The sequence below is a fragment of the Myxocyprinus asiaticus genome, chromosome 31 (assembly GCF_019703515.2).
Source record: "Myxocyprinus asiaticus isolate MX2 ecotype Aquarium Trade chromosome 31, UBuf_Myxa_2, whole genome shotgun sequence".
NCBI classification, from domain to species: domain Eukaryota; kingdom Metazoa; phylum Chordata; class Actinopteri; order Cypriniformes; family Catostomidae; genus Myxocyprinus; species Myxocyprinus asiaticus.
In genome coordinates this window covers 17,647,095-17,662,169 of record NC_059374.1, presented here as the reverse complement: position 1 = coordinate 17,662,169, position 15,075 = coordinate 17,647,095, and the positions used below count along the sequence as shown (strand labels likewise).

Genomic DNA, 15,075 nt, shown 5'->3' with positions numbered 1-15,075 from the left:
GTTACATACCTATTTGTGTAATAGGAGTATCTTGTTACATACATGGAATAGACTAATCTTGTTACATGTAATAGCATCATAATTACATTTCAAGCCTCAAATTACACAATATTACATATAATTCATTACTGTAAATTAAAGTGTATCTTGACTGTACTTAAGTGTACTTCATGTGTAACTAAATACCTTAACAAGCTGTGCTTAAGTTTAAACTAACTCACTATTGCACATCTGAATTAATGTTATAGCTTCATAATAACATTCAAATGACACAATATTACATAGAATTAATCTCTGTAAAATAAAGTGTATCTAGACTGTACTTAAGTGTACTTCATGTGTAACTACATATATTTTTCCTCATTAGATAGTTTAGTAGATTGTTAGCAAGATGAAGACAGTAGGCCTACATCCCAAATAGTACACGTACATCTCAGAGATGTCTGTTTTAGATCTTTTCCTCTGAAAACCATCACAATCTAATAAACATCTGCTAAACATCTTTAAAAGATCAGATTTACAAACATTCTAAATCATAGACATTTCAAAGACATCTGCTGAATGACTTATTGACATCAAAGACATACTTTTTGATGTATTGCAGATGAGCAAACAACGTAAAAAAATACGTCTTCCAGATGTAAACACACACATCAAATAGACGTCTGGGTGATGTGAATATGATATCAGGGATATAACATCTTGCACAACATATTGTAAAAACCCTTTTAAAATTTGTACCCTTAAAAATTCATCAATTTATATATTCAGTTCTGGATTAATTACAGCCCACTTGATTTGTTTTGTTTTGTTTTGTTGTGAAAAGACCACTCATAAATGCTCTGGGACAAGGCTGTTAATTACTGTATTGATGCATTCTATAGCATGAAATTAATCTCAAAATCTCAAGACTCAAAAATGGTTCATTCCTCTTCTGCCAATTTTTTAAAATTTTTTATATAAAAGTGGGCTACCCATCTTCAGTCATCTTTTAATTTCCCTTCCAACAAGTGCAAATTGGTGAGTGAACTGTAAATAGGTAGTAATTGTACAGTTGTTTCTGGATTTGTTGAATAGAAATTGAACCAGATGCAGATTAGTTCACACATTTTACATTTACGTATTTGGCGGTACTGTACATTATGTTAAATAATATGTTTGACTTTAACTAAATCAGTTTGTTTGGCTGTTACCACATGGAGCACATATTTAATATGTGAATTTCTCAATTCTGAGAATGCCTTATAATTTTTTGATACAAACTTCATTTCAGCCTTTGTAAGCATCATAGCCCTGTAGAGGGCTTGAAACAATGCAGAATCTGACAGAGCTCCCATGCAACACAACATCCAGCACCATTCTCTCTGTCATTGTGAATGTGTGTTTGGCCAACCCATTCTCCATTGCCTTCCTGTGCTTCATCCTCCTGACACTGTACACCTTTGCTTCTCACAGGCAGTTCTTTGATAACTCCCAATATATCCTCTACAGCTACATGCTGATAAACGACACCTCTCCTCTGTGTCCCTTTTCTAGTTAGCAATGGGCAGTGTGCAGTTTGCAATTGTCTACTGTGCTCCTCTGCTCTTTGTATCTACCGCAACTTTCCTGAACAGCCCACTCATCCTGTCCACCATGTTTCTGGAGCGTTACGTGGCTATCTTCTATCCACTTCATCGCCCTGCCATCTGGAGACCTGACTGGATTTGGGTCATCATTCTAAGTCTATGGGTCATCAGTTGCATCCTGCCCACTGTTGACTTTATCTTGATGTGACTCAAACCAGGTGTAGATGTCCAATCCACCCCTATGTTCTGCAAGACCGCATTACTCAATGCCTCACCCATTCAGGCTCTGTTCAAGGTGAGTCTCAACGGGATCTTCTTTGCTGTGGTTGCTGTAGTGATTCTTTTCACATACAGTCGGATTCTGCTGGAGACTCATCATATGTGGCAGGACCGGACGTCAGTGAGGAAGTCTCTGCAAGTGGTGCTGCTTCATGGATTCCAGTTGCTCCTCAGCATGATTGCCTTCACCCAGCCTGTCGCAGAGCTCTTCCTTGTCCAGCGTGTCAGTTTGTCTCAAGCAGATATGTCTTTTATCTACTATTTCTGCTTCATTCTGCTTCCTCGCTTTCTGAATCCACTCATTTGTGGCCTTAGAGATGAAAGCCTCAGAAGCTACACTATATTGCCAAAAGTATTCGCTCATCTGCCTTTAGACGCATATGAACTTAAGTGACGTCCCATTCTTAATCCATAGGGTTTAATATGACATCGGCCCACCCTTTGCAGCTATAACAGCTTCAACTCTTCTGGGAAGGCTTTCAACAAGGTTTAGGAGTGTGTTTATGGGAATTTTTGACCATTCTTCTAGAAGCGCATTTGTGAGGTCAGACACTGATGTTGGACGAGAAGGCCTGGCTCGCAGTCTTCGCTCTAATTCATCCCAAAGGTGCTCTATCGGGTTGAGGTCAGGACTCTGTGCAGGCCAGTCAAGTTCTTCCACACCAAACTCGCTCATCCATGTCTTTATGGACCTTGCTTTGTGCACTGGTGCGCAGTCATGTTGGAACAGGAAGGGGCCATCCCCAAACTGTTCCCACAAAGTTGGGAGCATGGAATTGTCCAAAATCTCTTGGTATGCTGAAGCATTCAGAGTTCCTTTCACTGGAACTAAGGGGCCAAACCCAGCTCCTGAAAAACAACCCCACACCATAATCCCCCTCCACCAAACTTCACAGTTGGCACAATGCAGTCAGACAAGTACCGTTCTCCTGGCAACCGCCAAACCCAGACTCGTCCATCAGATTGCCAGATGGAGAAGTGTGATTCGTCACTCCAGAGAACGCGTCTCCACTGCTCTAGAGTCCAGTGGCGGCATGCTTTACACCACTGCATCCGACGCTTTGCATTGCACTTGGTGATGTATGGCTTGGATGCAGCTGCTCGGCCATGGAAACCCATTCCATGAAGCTCTCTACACACTGTTCTTGAGCTAATCTGAATGCCACATGAACTTTGGAGGTCTGTAGCGATTGACTCTGCAGAAAGTTGGCGACCTCTGCGCACTATGCGCCTCAGCATCTGCTGACCCCGCTCTGTCATTTTACGTGGCCTACCACTTCGTGGCTGAGTTGCTGTCATTCCCAATCGCTTCCACTTTGTTATAATACCACTGACAGTTGACTGTGGAATATTTAGTAGTGAGGAAATTTCACGACTGGACTTGTTGCACAGGTGGCATCCTATCACAGTACCACGCTGGAATTCACTGAGCTCCTGAGAGCGGCCCATTCTTTCACAAATGTTTGTAGAAGCAGTCTGCATGCCTAGGTGCTTCATTTTATACACCCGTGGCCATGGAAGTGATTGGAACACCTGAATTCAATTATTTGGATGGGTGAGCGAATACTTTTGGCAATACAGTGTATATGAAGAAAGCCATGCCTTGTAATGGTCCACGAATAGACCCACATAAAGAGGTTAAAACAACAAAATAATAATGCAGCAACAAAGAGATTTGTGTTATTTGTTAACAGAATCTCAAACATTTATTAACATTGTGCATTCTGTTGTATATTTGACACTTACACTGTGTTACATAAAAGACAATGTGAAGAGTTTCATATTTATATGTCTGAATGGATAAGTATATTTCAAAATGTTTTAACTGTCCACCATGGGTGAGACAAAGTTGTTTTCATTTTGTGCCCAAAATGAGAGCTTTCTGCTAAAACCATGTTTGATTTTTGTGCTCATAAACAGATCATTTCAAATTTATCTGTAAATCATTCATGGTCACCCTCCAAAAGTTGTACTCCACAGAGAAATAAAACAATAAAATAAAAATATTGAGATATTAAGGAAATATTTATTTTAGATGTATTAATATAAATACAGCAATGTTGCTTGGCTTTTATCCGATGTACATTATTTTTTATAAATGCAAGTTGCATGTGTGAGAATAAAAAGACATTTGTGCTATATTTAATTCTGTGAAAATGATGTATAATTCACAGTAATATTGTTAGTAATTTCATTTCAGTCAGATATGTGGAAAAAAAGAGAAAAAATATGTGCCCACAATTATAATGTTAATATAACACTGTATGTATACTAAAAATACACATGTGAAAAGGATGTACAGTGACTATTCACAAATGTGCATACTATCCTTTTATATTCTGGATTAGAATTAATACATACTGTTTCATAGTATGTTGAAATAAAATAGCATGCCAAATGCACCTAAATGGCTAATTTCTGGTGTATTTTGAAAGTTTACATACTTTTTTTGGGCTAATACTGCTCATAACCACTTGTGTGATGGAGGAGTACTTGAAAGCTCTTATTTGACTTTTACAATTGTAGGAAATGGTAAAGAATAGAAGGATGAAGCTGCCACAGCTGTTATATGAATGAAACTAAAACTTCAGTGACAATGATAAAAATGATCCTCTTTAAAGTAATAAGTTCATACATTAATGCTTACATGCAAACACCAACAGTGTATATGGTGTGCTGTTTACTGTCTGTATTATGTGTCCTATAGTATCATATTCATAGTGTCATATTTTAAGGGTACATATGTGCATTTTCATGTTTGCTAAGTGAAGCACAACCTTAAAAATAAACAATCCACTTGGTATTTCTAAATGATGTATCTTCTGGGATTGAATTAAAATAGACACCTGTCTGCACTCAACTTCTCCTATTCCTTGTCTGAAAAAAAAAGAAGAAGCTTAAATTAATTGATTTTAGGAAAATACATGCATATGAAATATATCTCTAGTCTATACAGATGAGTTTGGAGTACATCTATTACTATTCATCTATTTAATGAATAGTACCATTTTTATCAAATAAAGGGAGGTAGAGGGTGCAAATTGAAATTCAGAGAGATATGAGTATTGTAGTACCTTCTTACCTTTGTGGCTCTTTTCCTAACACTTGTCTTAAAATCCACAATTTATTACAGTAAGGCTGAATTTGTTGACAAAGCATTCAAAAGATACATAACTTTGTAACTAAAATTCAAAATGGAGGATAGTAATAATGGATATACAGTGGATATAAAAAGTCTCACACCCCTGTTAAAACAGCAAGTTTTTGTGATATAAAAAATTAAACAAACAGAAATCATATCAGAATATTTACACCTTTAAATGTAAAAATTACAACCTATGCAATGCCACTGAAACCCAAAGTGACACATTTCAGATAAAAAAACTAAAAAAAACTCAGAATAACCTAACTGCATATTTGTGCACATCCCTGAACTAATAATTAGTTGAAGCACCCTTTGATTTTATTATAGCACTCAGTCTGTTTGGATAAGAGACTATTAGCTTTGCACATCTTGACTTGGGAATATTTTCCCACTCTTCTTTGCAAAAACATTCCAGATCTGTCAAATTGTGAGGGCATCTCCTGTATATGGCCCTCTTCAGGTCCCCCCACAGATTTTCTATTGGATTCAGGTCTGGGCTCTGGCTGGGCCATTCCAAAACATTAATCTTTTTTTTCTGAAGCCATTCTTTTGTTGATTTGGATGTGTGCTTTGGATCATTGTCATGCTGAAAGGTGAAAGTTCTCTTCATTTTCAGCTTTCTAGCAGACGCCAGAAAGGTCTGTGCCAAAATTGACTGGCACTTGCTGCTATTCATGATTCCCTCCACCTTCACTAAAGCCCCAGTTCCAGCTGAACAAAAGCAGCCCCAAAGCACGATGCTGCCACCACCATGCTTCACCGTGGGTATGGTGTTCTTATGCTGATGTGATGTGTTGTTTTTGCGCCAAACATACGTTTTACAATTTTTGGCAAAAAATTCAATCTTGGTCTCATCAGACCATAACACATTTTTCCACATGGTTTTGGGGGACTGGATATAGGTTTTTGTGGGCTTGGATGTTTTTTCCTCAGAAAATGCTTGGTCTTGCCACCCTGCCCCATAGCCCTGACAGATGAAGAATACAGGAGATAGTTGTCACATGTAGGGAGCAACCAGTACTTGCCAGAAAGCGCTGCAGTTCCTTTAATGTTGCTGTAGGCCTCTTGACAGCCTCCCTGACCAGTTTTCTCTTTGTCTTCTCATCAATTTTGGAGGGACATCCTGTTCTTGATAATGTCACTGTTGTGCCATACTTTCTCCACTTGTTGATGACTGTCTTCACTGTGTTCCATGGTATATCTAATGCCTTGGAAATTGTTTTGTAGCCCTCACCTGAGCGATACCTTTCAACATTGAGATCCCGTTGATGCTTTGTAAGCTCTTTGTGGCCCATGGCACTTGTAGTAGCATGCAACCAAGAAGATGTCAGAAAAGTCCTACAAGAACAGCTGAGATTTATTTGGAGTTAATCAGAGTCACTTCAGGTGAGGACAGGTGTGTACTATTTCACATGAGCTTGATGATCGGTTGATTCTGAACACAGCCACATACCCAATTATAAAAGGGAGTGCACACTTATGCAGTTAAGTTATTCTAAGGGTTTTTTTTTTTTTCTGAAATGTGTCACTTTGGTTTTCAATGGCATTGCATAGGTAGTAATTTTTACATTAAAGGTGCAAAAATTATGATATGATTTATCTTTGTTTAATTTTTTACATCACAAAAACCTGCTGTTTTAACAGGGGTGTGTAGACTTTTTATATCCACTGTAGCAGAAGTCCCAATGACTCAAGCAATCTAAAGACACCAGCCTCATGATTTTAGGACAAATTGTTCAAAGTTTACTGGCAAAAATAGCAGTTGTTTAGATTTTTTTGACCCATAGGTGGAGCTGTCACCAAACTTTGCATGTTCCCTCAGATCATGGTCCTAATGAAAACATATTAAGTTTCGCTTCCATAGGACAAACCTTTTCTGAAATCATTGCACCATCTCCATTTGGTCTTTCCTCAACTCTTTCAATGCTCACCTCTGAAAGTGTTGAGAACACCTTACACTTTTCTCATCACTTCTTCCTCATATTTCCTCTTCCTTAATCCACTTTACCTCTTCTCAGTTTGCACCTATTTTTTGTCTTGTTCTTCCTCTTCTTTCTCTTCTTCCTCATTGTTTGTTTGCTCAAAATTTTCACATTTGACTCCTTTTATAGATGGCAAAGTCATGATTCAGGTAGTTGTTCAGATGGCTGTGTTAATTGTTTTGAGAGCAGTGACCTGAGTTTGGAGAAATGTGTAAAATCGATCAAGAAAAACTGTAATGCAAATATGTTAGCTGTATAGAGCAATAAAGTTGGGCCTATATCCAGTAATTGCAATTAAATTTTCAATCTACCCCTCTCTTCCCTTTCCAGCTCTTCCTCATAACTTTTGGATTATTACAAATTAGATTGTAGGGTTAAAAATGGGCTAAAATGAAAAAATGCTCATTGACTTTTATGAGAATTCATGCTGAGAGGGCTGTTTTCTTTTTTAAGCTTCAGATCAATAAATGAATAAATATTTTTTTACTTATCTTGGTTATTAGCAAACATAACAAACCAGTTTCAGAGATGCACTGCAATTTTTCAGGGTCTCCAAAATTATGACAAGAGTACAAGAGGTTTCCATTTGTATTTGCTTGAAAGGATATTCCGGGTTCAATACAAGTTAAGCTCAATCGACAGCTGATTACCACAAAAAATAATTTTGACTTGCATCTCCTTTTCTTTAAAAAAGCAAAAATCTAGGTTACAGTAAAGTACTTACAATGGAAGTCAATGGGGCCAATCCGTAAACATTAAAATACTCACTGTTTCAAAAGTATAGCCACAAGACATAAAAATATGTGTGTTAACATGAAAATCACTTACAACTTTCCTAAAACTCTAAAATAACTGTATAAACAATGATTTAAACAAAGTTACAGATCAAATAATACACAAGTTTTAACAGAAGAATTAATGTAAGTGCTTTAATAAGATTATAAGCTTCACATTTCCGCCTTTAAACCCTCCAAAAACTGGCCCCATTCACTTCCAGTGTAAGTGCATCATTGTAACCTCAATTTGTGATTTTTTTTAAAGTAAAGGAGGGACGAGTCTAAATAATTTTTTGTGGTAATCAACATATACAGTATATATTCAGTATATATATATATATATATACAGTATATGTATATATATTATTGTTATGTACTTTGGCCAAGATTTGGTTTTGTGTGTGATTATATTTGACAAATTATATATATATTAATTATATAGATAATGATAAAATTGTCCTAAAATACCAGCATAGCAACTGGAAGATTGTCAGTGTGAATTTTTCAGTGAGTACATCTAAGAGTGCTACAGACCATAAAACCTGCCACATATATCCTGTCACTGTCTTTTCACTGTAGATATTCTTCATTGTAGGCTCTGTTTGTTTCTTTGTTTATGGTATAGCGATCTTTTATTTCTAGGATATGTTTTTCTTTTTAATGTACATGGCATGTTGTATGGTTTTGTAAGATCTCTGCTGTTTTTATTTTTTATTTTTTTGTTTTTTTTTTCTTGCTGTGAGTTCTTGAGATTTAGTTGCAGCTAATTAAAAATAAAAATAAAAAAATGGTCAATAACAACACAGCCGATGCCTCTGGCAATGGCTTCTCAATTCCACGAGGCAGGGAAAAATTTATTATAGCTGGGATACTGTCAGCTGTCTTACTTTACGTGAATTCTTTATTGATATATACATTTTTTAAAAAGACCTATTTTTGCACCAAGATGCGTTATATATTTTTTGTACACACCTTGCTTTGTGACTGGTTGTATCTGTTATGACCAACATTTTCCTGATCCTCAGAATTACAATGCCTATAGGACTATGTGTTGTTTTTTTGTCTACTAATGGAAGTGCTGAGCTTTGCTACTCCACTTACTCTCACAGCTATGAGTCTGGAGCACTATATGGCCATCTGTATGCCCCTGTAGCATTCTGAAATCTCCACTCTGCCCAGAGCTATCCATTGCATTCTCATCATCCGTGCTCTATGCTCCATAGAGGCTATTGGGATCATTTCCATTTTTGTCGCCTCAGTTCCACTCAACATATGCACAACAGGAACATTATGTCAAGTGGAAGTGCTTATTGTTCACACATGGCAGGGTCAGCTGAGGGTAGTTTTTACTCAGGTGTTCTTTTTGACAATGTTCTGTACCATTTTATTTTCTTATGTCAAAATCTTGTATGCTGCAAAATGGCAAGCACTAATAATAGTAAATCAGCTGTAAAAGGGTTGAAAACAGTGACATTACATGGAATGCAGCTGCTACCTTCACTCATTCAGCTGTGGTGTCCATTTGTAGAACAGGCCTTATTAAATATTGATGACATATACATGTAGGTGAGATATTTGGACTATATCGTATTCATACTGGCCCCATGGTGCTTTTTTCCACTTGTATAAGGATTGTGGGATGAAAAGTTTTTCATTGCTGTGAAATATTATGCATTTTGTGTGGATAATAAAAATGTTTCACCAAATGTTTGCTGATGAAAATTTCTATGAAGATAACTCAGACTGGGGTGACACATTCTGCACAAAGAATCCTATTTAAAGTCAATTGCCTTTTATATGTATTGTATATTTGCACAGGATATTTACATGATATTAATGCAAAATTAATATATATATGTCCTGTGCCTAAACAAAAATGTGTTTTCTGCTTCTGTGATGTCTAATTGTAACGTTGGCTGGCAGGCTGGCAAGCAAAAAAAAAAGTTTCATCTTTTGCTTGAAACAGGGGCCTGGACCATGGAGAAAAGGCTTGCTTGTGACATGGCATGGAGCAGTCTGGGGCTTGGCTGAAACATGGCATGGAGCAGACTGAGGCGTTATTGTGACAGGCTCAGGTGTTGCTGTGACATGGCATGGAGTAGGCTGAGGCGTTGCTGTGACATGGCATGGAGCAGGCTGAGGCATTGCTGTGACATGACCTGGAGCAGACTAAGGCATTGCTGTGACATGGCATGGAGCAGGCTGAGGCATTGCTGTGACATGACCTGGAGCAGACTAAGGCGTTGCTGTGACATGGCATGGAGCAGGCTGAGGCGTTGTTGTGACAGACTCAGGCATTGCTGTGACATAGCATGGAGCAGGCTGAGGCGTTGCTGTGACATGACCTGGAGCAGACACAGATGTGGCTGTGACATGGCATGGAGCATGCTGAAGCGTTGCTGTGACATGACCTGGAGCAAGCTCAGGATCTGGGTTAGAAGGTGGCGCAAGCTCGGCGGCCATGATGGGGCACTCTGGCTCGGCGACCATGACGAGGGACTCTGGATCGGCGGCCATGACAGGGGACTCTGGCTCGGCGGCCATGACGGGGGACTCTGGTTCAGCGGCCATGACGGGGGACTCTGGCTCGGCGGCCATGACAGGGGACTCTGGCTCGCGGCCATGACGAGGAACTCTGGATCGGCGGCCATGACGGGGGACTCCGGCTCGGCGGCCATGACGGGGGACTCCACAGGGCAAGGTCGATATATTGAGCCAGATTGAAGGGACTCCAACTGCCAGGCATCCAGGAGTGCCCTGGCTCATTCAAGCCTGCACGATAAAAGTGTTTGAGGGCGATCTCACTGAATTCCACCTTGTATGCCAGGATGCAGAAGTCCTCTACGTAGTCTTCTATGGCATGCTTTCCTTGACGCAGACGTATTAGTAGATTGACCCACGAATGCAAAAGATGAAACTTTTTTTTTTAAATGGTTATATCTCTTAAACAATTGTATTTAAAAATCTGGAAAAAAAACAAAAAAAAAACAAATGTATTATGTGTATTTTGATAGTCTTGACAAAGTCACAAAGTTTGGTTCCCTTACTAAAAACTATGTGGTCATCAAAAATGACCCAAAAGCAATAGGAGGGTTAAACATTATGCCTTCCAAGTCTATGATAAAATAAAGAAAAAGAAACTTAATTTAAATTGAAGCAAAAAAATAAATAAATAAAATAAATAAAAAAAAAAAATATATATATATATATATATATATATATATATATATATATATATATATTATTTATAGATTATTAAATGGCTCTCTGGAACGCTTGATTCTGATTGGTCAATTAAAACATTTAGTTAATCTTTTTATATAATGACCGCTAAAATAAAGTATCACAGGCAGGGGCATCGGACTGTGGGTAATGATGGACCTGAGTAACAGGGGTCCTCACTGGAGGGGGGCCCAGAGAAAGGCTTCATTGATATTCCATCATATTATCCTTTGTTATAAATATATATAGCAATAACATGCTACTGGTTGGAATAAAACATCACAAGACTGGGGCGTTCACCTATAATCTGCCTTGTCTCCTCTCATGTTTCTCACATTAAGCCACCAAAAGAATATGTGAGGAACAATTTGCAATTCCAAACTGCATTTTTGCGCCCTTGAAGGGCACTGTGGGAAGGGAACACCACACGAAGGAGTGTTCCAAACGAAAGAGGGCAACTCAAGCCCTCCACAGAGGGCCCTTCCACAAGGCCGTTAGTGAAGGGTACATGCGATGGTCACTTCGAGGAAGTAATTTGACCGTTTATGATCACATGACCCTGGGTGGCATGTCCTCAGGATATATTTTAAAGCAAGTTTGTCGATCAGAACCTATTACATGTTCAAACACTCGGGCAAGTACTATAGCCATTTTATACTTCTCCACAGTCTACATTCATCTTCATACATAAGATAGTATTAGGGCTGAAATGATTAGTCAACATTATCAACAAACGTCGGCAATAAAAAATTGTCTACAAACATTTTCGTTGTCGAATAGTCGTTTGATCTCATTTAACGTAACATGAGATCACATTAAACACTAATGATGATGCGTGAGAGCAGCACTGCAGCTCGCGCCTGACTGAGGAGAGGAAGAAAACAGCTCACATTCCAGATGCACTCTAAACTTTCCAAAAAGCTGCAGGTGATGTAGATCGCAATGTATGAGGGAAAATGCAAAAACGCTAAATAAGTAAATATATAAGCACTCTCGTTGTGGAATAAGTGGAGCTGGAGCTGCCGCTCCGCTGAAGCAAAACTTGCATGTCGAGCGTCTTTAAAGGAAACACCCCGGCGTTACATCTTTAACGCAGTTATATTTAATGCGTTATAGCTTTATTAAAGTTCAAATAATACTGAAGCAGATCATGTAAATAACTACAAACTCCGAAACTGGCATTTCTCTGTGTGGTCATCGCCTCTTATATGAGTTGCGCGAATATCCCGATCAAAGGGGGAGAGATTGAAACTGCACCCGGCTGATGCACACTCTGTCATCCCTCGAGCGCGCATGCTTAATGCAGCTAGATTATAACGTGATGGCTCGCAACTTACTGAATCATAATATATGTCACTGTGCATTTCCTATCGTGAAGAAAATTGGCAATACACAGCTTTATTAATAAGAGAGAGTTTGTTTTTTTGAGAGTTTAAGGTGGATTGAAGTGAACAGAAAGGTGAGAGAGGGTAGTCTTCACCCCATTACACACTGAAACAAAATACGTTTTGGATTTGTTTTTGTTTTGGCTTGTTTTCCAATATAAATATCTAAAACTCCTTTAAAACAAGTATGTTTTCTTTAGCAGCTATACTGCAGAAGACAAAATTGTTATCTGAGATTGTTGAATATAATATTAAAAATACAAATATTTTAAAATATCTAATAATCCTTTAAAAAGATGCATTCACACGAGAAGCAGCATATAAGATATTTAGACTTGATTTTAGAGAATAGATCTTAAATATAAGTATATTTTGTCTTTACTGCACTCGCAGAAGTTTAACCAAGTGAAAAAATACACTTATATACAAAATACACTTATATTTAAGAGACATTCTCTAAAAGCAAGTCTAAATATCTTATTTGCTGCTTCTCAAGTAAATGTATCTTGTTTTAAGAATTTTTAGACAATTTTAAATGGAAAACAAGACAAAAGCACTTGATAACAATAGGATTTTTTGCAGTGAATTTCTTTACTGAATTAAACTTAATAAAAAGTATTTTTTCCCCTTTAATTCAGTGAATGTCATTTAGAGGTATTTTTAAAAGATGATTTTGTCCTCTTTATTGTTAGTAAGCACGTTTAATGCAACCTTTTAAGTCGGGGCACAAGCTGAATAATCGGTTAAGAGCTAATGATTAATCGTCGCAATAATCGCCGAACAGTCGAATAATCTTACTAATAATCGTTAGATTAATCGATTATCAAAATTATCGTTAGTTGCAGCCCTAGATAGTAGACAGCTAAAAGTAGAGATAGGCCTACTCCAAAAAGTAAGGCTTGTCTAAACCCTGTGGTATATTATTATTTATTTATTTATCATTAAGACCTCTTGTGCACCAAATAACTTTAGGTGGGAAACGTTCATTCATGTATTTTAAATATACATTTATGTACAGATATATTACTATTAACAGCAACAGTAAGCAATTTTAATTAAGACTCAAAAGGCAATGTTTGAGGGACAAAAAAAAAACGATTACAAAAAGGTTATTTATTTGCAACAACAAATTAACAGCAATAAATAAGAGATTCCTGTTGTTAGAACAGCTGTGCTGCGTCCTCACATTTCAGGTGGAAGTGACGTATGTCTTTCATTACTCCCTTCACCAAGGGTGTTCCAAACGGTCATACATGAGACGTGAGTGCCCTGCTCCCTTCAGAGTTCCCATTTCAAAGGCTCAGCCCTTCGGAAGGAGTAGGGCATAGGGATGCTCACTTCCGTTTTGCTACGGTTTCCGGGTTGAACGACATGTTTCCTCGAAACGGTGCGAAACTGTGTGCATCGGGCTTTGAGGTACATTTTCTCTCTTTTGGTGGGTGTGTCAGAGGTGTTACCCAATCAGCAGTGACGTGTATATAAACCCCGCCGTATTAAAAAGGCAGTGTGCACAATGGATCCAACTAAGGACCTTTACAAATGTGTCCACTGCAGCTTGGTGTATGCAACAATTGAAGACATTAGAAGAAATGTTTGCCTTGTCATCCTGAAATGCGAGGCAAATATTGGATCACCACAATTAGGAACCACAGTTTCCACATATCCCTTCACTCGATTGGGATGTTCTCTGCTATTCTGGACAGCAAGAGCAGTGACTGTAACATTGAGCGTATTTTGTAGTATTAAACACGTATTTAAACCAATTTCATCAGGCTACGAAAATTCTTTGTAAAGAACGCAAAGAATGGGAATGGCCTTCTCAGCTGCCATAGTTGCAACGCTTGCATAACACAACAGGGTGTTCAACGCACCACCAGCTGTGTCTCGTTTGGAAAGCTGCATGCTAGGTAGGACGCATCCTTTGAAGGCTGCAGTATACTGAGTTTCCTCCTTTAAATAAGTCTCGTTTAAACGAGACGGCCGACAAACGGAAACGGAACGTAACATGGTTGCTATGACAGCACGCCACTCTTTAACAAGCGTAAGCGCTTTGAGTGAGAAGGGAACAAAGTCCCTTTGGAAAATAGATTTTACAGGTGTACTTTTAGTCTAATACTTTATTTTAATTATATATTAATATAATTATACATATTATATACTCTGCACCAATCTACTGAGGTACTTCAACTTGGGAATTAGCATTCCTTGCGTTTGAACATCATATTTATGGGCAAATTGCCGTAATTTTTTTAGACATTTCCGTTGAAGCAAAGAACTGTGGGTTGTGAGTGCCCACGAAGGATACACCTCATGTATCCTCCGAATTCCCGTGAAAGAAGGTCGCATTCGAAGTGTCCTACTCACTTGATGTATGCAGCCGACAAGAGTGACCTCCGGAGGATGCAGCCTTCCAAACGAGACACAGCCACCGTTTCTGTTTAAATAAAAGTTTTGCTATGTTTTGTCAAGGCTGAACGTACCCCTGTCCTTGCGCTCAGATGCCGTTGTCTATTTAAAGGGACAGTACAGTAGAAGGGTTACCTAGAAGGTTAGAAGATCCCTTCATAATTAGCAGCATGAGCTGAGAAATAATTTATTTTATATTTAAGTTACATGGACATTGTAACCCAAATATCAGTTAGCAAGTTAAGACTTTCTAAAACTACCTGACAGCAGAAATGTCTCAGGATAGATTGAACAACCTGGCACTCTTCTCAT

At 38.2% G+C, this 15,075-nt stretch overlaps 2 pseudogenes; both read left to right on the top strand.

Annotated features, from left to right (window-relative positions):
* The first annotated feature begins 1,312 nt into the window (after window positions 1-1,312).
* Window positions 1,313-3,502, top strand: LOC127422121 (odorant receptor 131-2-like; annotated as a pseudogene).
* A 5,035-nt stretch (window positions 3,503-8,537) lies between these two features.
* LOC127422120 (odorant receptor 131-2-like) lies at window positions 8,538-9,466 on the top strand (annotated as a pseudogene).
* The last annotated feature ends 5,609 nt before the right edge of the window (window positions 9,467-15,075 follow it).